The 12,026-nt window shown below is 47.0% G+C and overlaps 1 pseudogene; it reads right to left on the minus strand.

Moving 5' to 3' along the window:
* Window positions 1–969: 969 nt before the first annotated feature.
* On the minus strand, window positions 970–2,916 carry LOC146193366 (uncharacterized; annotated as a pseudogene).
* Window positions 2,917–12,026: the final 9,110 nt, after the last annotated feature.

Below are 12,026 nucleotides of genomic sequence, written 5' to 3' on the forward strand. Positions count from 1 at the left end.
CATTTTATCACTGGATTGGCTTTGCTTAGCATGATAAAAGACAAAGGTAGCGTGGCTGACATTTTGTTTTCATGTACAGATGTATACACATAAAAGGAATGTAGCTGTGAACACATTTGAAAGAAGTCACCAATTTGTGTTGGGCTGCGAACGCTTTTGACGCACATTTAGGTGTCACATATGACTGCATATTACCTACTGTAGGTTCAATAAAGGCATGGAACATGCTGTACTGATGCACTCGAATAAGACAGTGCAAATGAAATGGGTAGCATCGCTGCAACTCATTTTAAGTGGGATGATATATAGCCAGACAGCCTCTTTTTAATTTTCATGATTTAATTTTCTTTCATGTGCAGTACAAATGTGAGCCAGGCGCACACGAGAGAGGTCCTTACTTTCAACTATGTTCGCGATTCCTTTATCGGTCCACTCTTCTCTCCTTTTGATGACTCGCCCAAAACATGAGGCAGTTAATCGGGCCACACGAGCTTCTCGCCACCTCGCACTGTGTGTCTGCTGCCTTGAATTTTTCTCCAAGTCTCTCGCTTCTTCTGGTGACAGCTGTAGTTCCTGTGATTAAATGAGAAATGTCTATTGCCTCCGTCTACATTTTAAGGACTAGCATTGTATATCACATGAATTCGTTACGGTGTGCTGACGGCTAAACAAAAAGCAAGCACACCACATTATATTTGTTTCAAATGATCTATTGTGTATCCCATATTTAGATTTGATTATCGTAGTTTATAAACATACTGTGGTCTTCATTAGATGAAATTTTATGACAATACCTTTACACTTTTACAAACTTTGTAATGTTGACACTATTTTTTGCAAAAAAAAAAATTACCCACATCGATTCGAGGCCACAGTGCAGAAAGCGCAGGCATTAAAACATTCATGTCACTTATGCAACTTAGAATTTCGCTTAAAGTATGCAGTGCTTACCTTAAATATATTAAGCTCTTAAGAACATAAGGCGTCAGGAAATTTACAGTCTGCCACCTCATCAAAAAGATGAAGGTCAGGGACGACAGTGACCCTTCTAGACCCTAAAAAAATGTTGTCTGACAGCCATGTCCTAAAGCCCGAAGGCAGCTTTGCCTGTTGGTAGGCAAGTGGTGAACCGGGTGGCGCTGGTCCCCTTTTTGTTTCCACAAAAGGCCTTTTAGCAGCCAGAAACACCATGGCAAAGTCATGGCTGCCAAGGGCATCAAATGTTTCGCCCAGAGCATGTAGGGCATTCAGGTTTTGCTGCACGTCCCCCTTCTGTGCAGGTGCATTAGACAGCCGTAATGGGTAAGGCACTGGTACGCCATTCTCCCGTGGGCTCCTCCAATCAATGTTCTGAACTTCATTGGCCTGATTCCCTGTCGTCTAGGGCGCCTCCACTGCTGAGGCAGCTCTGTGCAAGCAAGCTCAGCTGGAGCCTCTTTAAAACCCTGCTTCTTGAGCAAGATTATCATCCACAGCACGGCAAGAATGTGGCTGCATGGGCTACTCGCCTTTGCAGGGCACTCCCAGTTTGCACCAGTGATGGCACCAGTTGTGTGCCGAAAGGCAAGAAGCCCATGGTATGGTTTCCCGGTATTCTTTTGACTCCGAAAACATGTCGCTCGGGCATAGACAATGTCAAACCTGCAAGGAGAATAAAATGGCAATGATCATAACCATTGTCTAAGATGAGATCTGCACAATGACATGAAAGGAAAGTTGCCATCATAAGGATGAGAAAGAAAAATGTGAAAATAAAAGAACACTACAACACACGAACAAACAAGGGTATGAAACAAAAATTTGGATCCACTACGATGACAACTGATATATAAGGGTGATGCTTCCAAACTATATCCGATGATTTGTTGAGATCCAAGCCTTAAAAGAAGATAGGTATGAACTGGCTCGGGTATCCTAAGACTTAAGGATAATTTTGTATCCCTCTGGGTATGCAACTTTAAAAAAATATGTAAAGGCACTCGAGCAGTGTTGTTCAGAAAAACAAAATAAAATTCAAAAGGAGCTACCTTGTTGTTGTACACTTGTATACTTTGCATTATGTCCCAGCTTTACAATATGTTTTGTTTTTCCTTATGTAACCTTGATCACTTTTTTTCTATATTTATAATCGTGTATGACTGTTGAATGCTTCTGTGTCCCCCCCCCCCCCCCCTTCCATATTATGTCCCTAACGGGACCTTTAATGGTCAATAAACGATGAATAAATGAATACTTTAATGAATACCAACTTCTGGGAATATAATCATTGCATGCGATGTTACACTATAGCCGAGTCATTCTTAGTTTTTTTTCCAGGGCCATAGCCTTTTAATCTGAATGTGAAGGCATCCTAACTGTTCCCGCCTCAGGTTTAGTTATCTTTACTTTTACCGAGTCTTTTGAGTTCCCGCTCCGAGGGGAAACATCGCTTAACATGATTCTGCGCCCAGAGGCAGCCTACTACACATGCAAATCGGAAAGCGCCATGTCCATGGGAAAACAACTACGAGATTTCACTTCACCCAAAAGCACTTCATATATAGATAGTTGCCGATATACGAATTGACGCAAATGAGCAGTCAAACTATGTCGCTCCTGCGCCGCTAGTGTTTGCGCGCCTACCGCAGTGAAGGAAAGCCTTGAATACACTGCAGCAGAACAAAGTCCATCAGCGACGAACATATGTAAAAGCACAGATAACTCCACATACCTCGAATCGCAGATGTTAGTGGCCAGCGACGATGGAACAGCGTAAGCCTCGACGGCGAAGGAATACGCTTTCTTTTGCTGCCGCATCGACGTAGTTGCCGACGAGCAGAAATGCGATAAATCGTCCTCAATGAGGTGCGGCAAATCCTCCAGATTCTTTCGCCACCTCTCGTGGCCGCTTGAGGGAAAACGCTGCCCTTGTGCCATAATTAGCAAAAATAGTGCTAATTAGCAAGATAGCGCATAATTAGAAAATAGAATTAGCAAAGATAGCGCGATTCCATCAGCCAATTCACGCCCGACGATTCAAAGGCAGCCGCGGGTTCGCGGGCGATATGTCTGAAGTACTCGCCCAACACAAGATGGCGGCGTGTGCATGTTGCCAGATGACTAAGTAATTTTGCATATCCCCTATTCTCACTTACAATTCACTAATTAAAGGTAAATAATCCTTACTATTATTTCACGCGTGCTACCCAACGATATATGACCTGATGTTCTAGCATAAATTTCTCTTTTTCTTCAGAGTTAACTAATCAAGGTAAAAGACGAACACCTACAATTATTTCTGTGCGATTATACTCGGCGTAAGATGTCCAACAATAACAGATTTGATGTGCAATAAATATCAATGTCTAAAAAGTGCACAAAACTCTCGCAAAGCGCGACTCTTGTGCTCAATCGCAACTAATTAAATACAAATATTTACTACGTATAATTAGTAAAATGAAAAGGCAGCTATGTGGCCATAAACGGTCAGTAAGTTATGTGGCCCTGTAGCACTTTACCATAGCACGCTATTCTAAGGGAGACTTGTCGCAACACAGGCTAAGTCCCAGTTAACGTTGGCGTTGGCTGATCTAGGTCATCTTGAGATGCTGAAGGGGTCCACAGGCTTGTACCCGAAGAAGTAGAGATGGGTCAAGCATGAAATTCTTTTGAAGCCGCACGACAGACAGTGCTACATTGCGACGCTCCGCTAATTTGCGGACAAGAGCTCTGCGTGGGCACAGAAGGAAGCGTAAATGCGGCAGTGCAAGGAGAACGAGCGTCCAGTATTCCCAGTTTATATTTTTATACCCTAGGTGGAGATAGTCATTAGAAGACTTTCAGAGTACCGCAAAGGTGCCCGCGGGCGCCATTTCCCTTCCAGAACGCCGGGCCCGGTCGCTCTCTGAACGCCGAGTGACCGCATTCATACTATTGGAGCATGCTTTTAAGCTAAAAAAAGGAAAGGCTCTGGCACGTTTATTGGGAACAGTACCAACAGTGATTGGTTTGGTTGGTTTGTGGGGTTTAACGTCCCAAAGCGACTCAGGCTATGAGAGACGCCGCAGTGGAGGACTCCGGAAATTTCGACCACCTGGGGTTCTTTAACGTGCACTGACATCGCACAGCCCACGGGCGCCTTGCTTTTCGCCTGCATCGAAAAGCGGCCGCCGAGGCCGGGATTCGATCCCGCATCCTTGGGAGCCGTAGTCGAGCGCCGTAACCACTGCGCCACCGCGGCGGGGCCAAACAGTGATTGTATGGTGGCTAACTTTAACAGCGTATATATAGTCAGCAATCAATGGGAAAAAATAAGTGTTTGGGTGGATCGATGAAAACTGAGGTAATCTACACGCACATGTCCCCTGCCGTCTGGATCACCTCGTGTGCTTCGCGCAGTGCTGTGCTGTTCCAACATTACAAAGTAACCGTGTGTGCAAGAGCATGTCTACGAAGATCGCAGGGACAAGTGTAAGGTCATGGAGATTGCCGTGTGTCGACGTCGCTGCGCTAGAAACCAAGGGTGGGGTGCGGAATTTCATTACTTGATAACGCTCAGAAAAAAAACAAATGTCTCCTTTTGTATAAGCGACACAAAGTGAAGCCGCAGATTCGCTGGGACAGCGTAAACAAACATACATATATTGTAGTAATGCATATAAAGGTATCAGTATCATTCGCCTTGCTTTCGCAGCGCCGAGAACGCCGAGTGGGCTGCCTTGCTGAAACGCATTTGTTTGTCTGGCCTCAATTCTTTTGCAGCGCCGTCATCAAGTGAGGGGAAAGTAACAGTATCGCGCCGGTCTCGCCAATTTTCATAGTGAAAAAAAAAAGAAGTAAGGTTTGCTATATCATCTTCACACGGTTTCGAAGATACTGCAAGTTTCGTGTGCTAGGTGGTACCACTAATGCAGCTTCCTCGCCATCCCCATTGTGGCGTCCATTTGCTAGAACTTCCCTGATTATCTGGCGTCAGAAATCAATACGATGTAATACATTGCTTTCATGTCTGCTTGACATGAACTGGTCAAATGTTACAGTGGGGAACAAACAACATATCTATTGCACCCGGTATGGTAGTCGATGTAACAATATATACTAATATTTACCATACTGCTGGAGCCGCAATGGCAGTTAACTAGAGATAAATAGCTACCAAATATGCGCAGATAAATTTCAGACACATTCATACTAATAAAAATCTAAAGAAGAAGGGATGCGGGTGCACATCGATCCGCACACGAGCATGTGACGGGAAGCATGCAAGAGCTCAGTATAAGTACTTATGCGCAACTGAATATAGACGCATCACTTTCATTTCATTTCATTTCATTTTATTACTCGCTGGGCCGGCCAGGCGTTACAAAGCGGAGTGGGGAAAAGTAACAGTAGGCAAAAAGATAGAAAAAAATGCAAAATACAAAAGGAAAACAAGTGGTTACAGCAAGCACGCAGAAACAGCATCTTTGAATATTTTATGGTCCACAATGGTGGCGATGGAAGAGGCAGGTGGTTCCATTCCGAGGCAGTTTTGGGGACGAAGGAGCTTATGAATTGGTCAGTCCGCCACTGTGGAACATGAACCTTTGGGTTTTGATTTTTACGCGACAATAAGTACATTGGAGGAGTAAGCAGGGATTGTTTTCGCTATTGTTAGGGTAATATATTTTATGAAAGGTGCACAGGCGAAACATTCGACCACGTAAAGAAAGGTCTGGAAGACTAAGTGTTCTTTTTATTTGTGAAAAACTGGCGTGACGTGAGTCATTGGACGTAATATATATTGCAGAGTGATTTTGCATCGATTCAAGTAAAGCAATGAGATAGTTAGTATATGCATCCCAGACTAAGGCCGCGTACTCAATATTCGAGCGCACACGAGTTCTATACAGTAGTAGTTTTAAGGTGATAGGAGCCAAGGAAAAGTTACGACGGATGAAACTAAGCATGCTGTTAGCATCATTAGGGATATATCCAATGTGCGCTTTCCAAGACAGATGAGCTGTTGTTTGAACACCAAGATACTTATACTTGCTGACTTGGGTGAGTAAGGTGTTATTAAGAACATAGGAGCATGATTGTTGTCGAGTCATGCGTGTGATTCTCATCACTTTGTTTGTTGACGTTTAGCTTCATACACCAGGTGTTACATCATTTCAATAATTACAGTTCATATTGAAGAACACATGCATCATTAAGGTTAGTAATTCCTCTGTATAAAACACATTCATGGGCAAAAAGTCTTATTTTGGAAGTAACTAAGGATGGAAGGTCGTTAATACAGATTTATCCTTGTGGAAGGCCAGATGTTACAGGAGGAATGAAAGAGTCACATTCGTTAGCAGTTACATACTGGCACCGATTGCTTAGGAAACACTTAATCCATTTTAGTATAGCACTATCAATATTTAGTTTACTCAGCTTATAAAGTAATAGTGGGTGAGACACAGTATTGCCGCGAAACCTTCAAAACTGTATTTGTTGTTTTTTAACAGCCGCCGCTACACGACCTTATCACTCTGATTCTGGATCGAGTATCAGTTCTGTATTTCAAAATAACGGCTTGAGAGGCTAGTTGGTTATGTGCAATAATAGGGAGAAAAAACAAAGGGCAATGCGATAAGAAGCATGTTAAGAGTTTTATTGGATGTCGGGTGGGGGTGATTTATGAGGTTCCTCTGACGTGCGGTAATCTATATATTGGGCAAACAGGAAGATGTATTAATGATAGAATGAGGGAACATGAGAAGTCCATAGAAAATGGCAAAGGGTCAAATTTAGCCTTGCACTGCCAAAAGTGCAAGTGTGAGCCGTTGTTTAGCAGGTTAAACATATTAGGCAAGAGTCGGGATAAGATGGCACGCGAAATTTTAGAGGCGTATTGGATACAGAAGAAAGATGAGAGATGCATTAGTGAAGCTTCGTTGAGTTTACGTAGAAAAGAATTTAATTTTATTGAGCAATCTTCTTGAGTTATGCAAAGAACGAGATTATTATCGGGTCTCAAGCTGTTATTCATGGCCTAAAGTTGTTATTCTTGGGCTCATCTTACGTTTTTGGGGCCACGGGAGTTTGCAGAATTTTTTTTCCCCTCAAGTACATGGGCCTCGTGGCTTCTTAGATGTTGGCAAGATTAAGTTTCTCAATAGATAGGGACTACTTAAGTTATGGGGTGTAGATGGACATGTCCTACTGTATTTGCTGTATTTGTGTGGTGGTGTTTTTAGTGTATGACTTGTGACTATGTGGTGATATTTGCCTGTCCAGCGTGGTAGGAGTTACTGGGCAATGCAGAGGTGTGGATTTACAAGACAGTATAGAATTTGTGACTGTCATGTTAGGTCGATGTTTTTTGGGCTTAGAGGAAGAAAGTGTCACTATCCCCTTGGTAAAGAAGAGGAAGAATAGAAGAACAGGAAGAAGAGATTGGTCACGGCCATGTTTGGACAAGGTTATGGTCTGCGAGGAAGAGAGTGCCATTTTCCCCTTGGCAAAGAAGAGGAAGATGAGAAGAAGAGGAAGTTGAGACGTGCCTGAGTGTAGAAGAAGAAGTGTTTTCCGGTTCTTCTTACAGTTGGTAGTGTGCGCGTGTGTTGTGGATCTTCTCCTGTGTTTGTCTTTGTTTGCGCCACATATCTGAATGCAGTTCTGTATTCTTTGTTTGTTAATGCTCGATGTCGCGAGTCACACCTTTATCAGTTTCGTTGTAGCGCAAGATGTACCGAGATCTGTCCCGAAGATTCCGGCCACTTGTGTGTCTTTCTACAATGTTCCAGCTTGTGCTGGTAGCTGTTTGCGACGTTATCTAGATTGTTCTGAGCAGGCTTGAAATTGAGCCTTGACGAGTGTGAAGGGCATTCTTTTTTCGACGACAGACGAGCACCATTTGTTGCTATCGCCGCCGCCGAGTTGCTTAGTTCTTTTGCGGGCGCAAGTCGGCCCCAATAAAGAGTTATTTCAGTACCATCACACCAGTATTTTCGTTTGGCGTGTACGGCCTTGTCGCCACTACCTGACATCTGGTGGAGGTGCTGCTTTTGATCCTTCAAGCGAAGACCCAAGCCGTGTTCCTGTTGCCCTTGAAGACCAGCCTACAGATCACCGAGCCAGCCGCCGACTCCAAGGCCTATAACCCGAACACGATCTGCTGCCTGACCCCATTCGATTTCGGAAGACATCGACGCTGACCATGTCCCAGCCTACAGCACCGGATGTTTTCATCCAACCCCGTGAGCCCCCCTGCTTCCATGGACGACCGGATGAAGATGCTGGAGACTGGATGGACCTTTTCGACCGTGTGGCAGAATTCAACGGCTGGAACGACGCTGCGAAACTCAGGCAGGTCTACTTTGTTCTTCAAGGACATGCCCGAGTTTGGTTCGAAAATCATGAGTCAGCTATGAAGGATTGGGCGATTTTCATGGAAGCTTTTTCGACTGCCTTTTCAAGCGTAGTCCGAAAAGAAAGAGTCCAGGCTCTCCTTCAGTCAAGACTTCAACTTCCTAACGAGCCTGTCCTGGCGTACGTTGAGAAGATGAAGCGCCTCTTTCGCCGCGCCGACCCTAACATGTCTGAAGGTAAGAAAGGCAAATGTTTAATGCGAGGCGTTAAAGAAGCGCTCTTTGCAAATCTTGTCCGAAATCCACCAAAAACCGTGGCGTAATTTGAAACGGAAGCGTCTGCCATCGAAAAGACGTTGGACACCCGGATGCGCCACTACGAGCGACCACTTCAGCCTGACTACTCAAGCCACTACCCCAGCGCATCTGCAAGCGGAGAGAACCTTCGGGACTTCATCCGGGAGATCGTGTGAGAGGAGCTCCGCCGATTGATGCCATCATCGCAACAATCCCAGGTGGTGACGCTCGAGGACGTCGTCCGTGAAGAAGTCCAGCAGGCGCTGGGCGTTCCTAAAGCGATGGCTGCGACAGTTCCAGCACAAGAGGCAACAGCGTTGAACTACGCCGCTGCATTACGTCGCCCTTCGCCCCAATGTGATGACTTTCCAAGCTCTCGCCGCTACCGTCCTGTTCCTTAAAGCCGCCCCTTGGCCTCCGCCCGCCAAGCCTACCACGACCCCCAAGCCTCAGGAAGTGCGACGCCTGGAGGACAGCGAACAACCAGTCATTGTGCTTCCACTGCGGTGAGGCCGGTCACATTCTGCGGCACTGCCCGTGCCGACAAATCGGTCTCCGCGGATTTGCAGTCGACGCTCCACGACCACGCCCAGGTGAACGACCGCAAGAAATCGACAACTACCTGCGTAGCGGCGAGATTACGCCACCAAGCCGTCGGTTCAGATCTCCATCGCCGTACAGGGCCCGCTTTGCGTCGCCAGGCCGTAACTATGATGGGAGTATGCGCGGAAGGTCCCCAAGCCCGCGCAGGGGAAACTTGTCCTCCTCTTTGCTGTGTTTCGTCTTTTGGCTGGTTAAGTATGAACCCATACCAACGTGCCCAGTCATCAACCTTGGGAAACTAAAGGCAGCAACCTTTGGAGGTGAGGTTGCTCAACGGCGAAAAGACGAAGATCCTCCGCCGCCGATGACCACTAACGACGACGCCGCTATTTCATTGCCGCTCCACACGACATCGACGACAACACGACCAGCGTGCAAGTCGACACCGTCGTTCAGCGTAGTAACAATGGTATGTCCCGGCCATGACCTGAAGAAACGACGGAGCCGAGATCGGACACCAAGGCCTACGTGCAATGCGAGGACGCGAAAACGTGACCTTGAAGTTGATGTCGACGGCCGCAGTGTCCCTGCCCTAGTAGACACCGGAGCTGACTATTCAGTCATCAGTGGACCGTTAGCCTCTCAGCTCGGGAAAGTTACCATCGCTTGGGATGGCCCACTGATTCGCACCGCAGGTGGCAACCTGATTACTTCATCAGGACGATGCACTGCAAGAATAACCGTAAATGGGCGTACTTACCCCATAAGCTTTGTGGTCTTGCAGCAGTGCTCCCGCGACGTGATTTTAGGCATGGATTTCCTAAATGAACATAGGGCTATCATCGACCTGCGATCCAAGCTCATCAAGCTCTCTGCAGACAAAGCCATTCCTGCTACGACGACTTCGACGTAACACATCGCTCTAAACGTCCTCGATGGAGAATTGGCCGTGCCGCCCCAATCAAGCGTTGCAGTCTGCGTAGGTAGCGCAAATATCGAAACCGCTGAAGGCATCGTCGAAGGAAATATCCAATTGCTCTTAGAACGAGGTGTCGGCATCGCAAGAGGCATCGCGAAATTCCGGAGAGGTCAAGCTCAGGTGTTGGTAACCAACGTCACCGACGAATACCGGCATCTCAACAAGGGCACGACGATCGCTTCTCTCGACGAATTAGCGGACCTCAAAGATGTATTCAGCCTCCACGACCAAACGCTGGAAGACGCACCGGACCAATTCCGTCAGCCCACATTTGACATCAACCCGGCATTGACCCATAGCAGGAAAGATCAGATTCTGTCTTCTTCGAAGCTACGGGGAGTGCTTCTCGTCATCATCGATGGTACGACAAACACCACTGGCCAAGCACCGCATTACAACGGACGAACACGCCCGACCTCTGCGCCAAAGCCCTTACCGTGTATCGCCGCGAGAACGCCAGGCCATACGCGATCAAGTTGAGGAAATGCACGTGATGACCTAATCCATCCATCGAAGAGCCCCTGGGCGGAACCAGTCGTTTTGGTGAAGAAGAAAGACGGCACACTTCGCTTCTGCGTCGATTACCGCCGCTTGAATAGCATTACTAAAAAGGATGTCTACCCGCTTCCCCGCATCGACGACACTCTCGACCGGGGCTCTGCAATGCAAGGTACTTCTCATCGATGGACCTGAAGAGCGGATATTGGCAAATTGAGGTCGACGAAAGAGATCGCGAGAAGACCGCATTCATCAAACTGGACGGCCTTTTTGAGTTCAAGGTGATGCCATTTGGCCTTTGCTCCGCACCAGCCAAATTTCAATCAGTAATGGACAGAGTCCTGGCACGCTTGAAGTGGCAAATTTGTTTAATATACTTGGACGACGTTGTTGTCTTCCAGTCAAACTTTGAAGATCACCTAAAACGACTGCAGACAGTGCAAGAAGCCACCAAGTCATCGGGACTAACGCTAAAAGCAGAGAAGTGTCACTTCGCCTACGAAGAAATGCGTTTCCTAGGTCACATCGTTAGCAAGGACGGTATTCGCCCAGACCCGGAGAAAACAGCTGCAATCGCACAATTCCCACCGCCTGCCGACAAGAAAGCTGTGCGCCGATTCTTTGGGTTGTGCGCTTATTATCGACGATTTGTCAGAATCTTTTCGCGGATCGCCGAACCGTTGACGCAGCTTACAAAGGCTGACGTACCTTTTAAATGGGAAGCGCCGCATGGAGGAGCCTTCGACGAACTTAAGGGCCGCCTGCAATGCCCTCTTGTACTTGGCCACTTTGATGAAAACGCCGAGACCGAAATTCACACCGACGCGAGCAGTGTGGGCCTAGGAGCCGTTCTCGTCTAGAAGAGTGCCGGACAAGAGAACGTAATCGCCTACGCGAGCAGGTCCCTCACAAAAGCCGAAGTCAATTACTCGACGACCGAGAAGGGGTGCTTCGCGATCATCTGGGCCACTTCTAAGTTTCGGCCATATCTATACGGCCGACCATTGAAGTTGGTAAGCGACCATCACGCGCTCTGTTGGCTGGCTAATTTGAAAGATCCCTCCGGCCGCCTTGCCAAATGGAGCCTACGACTTCAGGAATTCGACTTGGCTGTAGTCTATAAGTCGGGCCGGAAGCATTCCGACGCAGACTGCTTATCACGCGCTCCCGTCGACGCCCCCCGGTAAGCGCCAGCAGTTTCGCAGAACAACAGCGACCAGACCCTGAGCTGAAAGCGCTAGCCGATTACTTAGAAGGAAAGACCGCTTCCCGTCCTGGTGTGTTCAGACGACATTTATCTTTGTTCGCGTTAAGCAATGGCCTCCTCGTGAAGAAGAACTTCGCACCCACCAGGACTGCGCAACTTCTTGTAGTGCCTAGAAACCTCCGGC

The sequence above is a fragment of the Amblyomma maculatum genome, chromosome 4 (genome assembly GCF_055883805.1).
Source record: "Amblyomma maculatum isolate TAMU_Amacu chromosome 4, ASM5588380v1, whole genome shotgun sequence".
NCBI lineage: Eukaryota > Metazoa > Arthropoda > Arachnida > Ixodida > Ixodidae > Amblyomma > Amblyomma maculatum.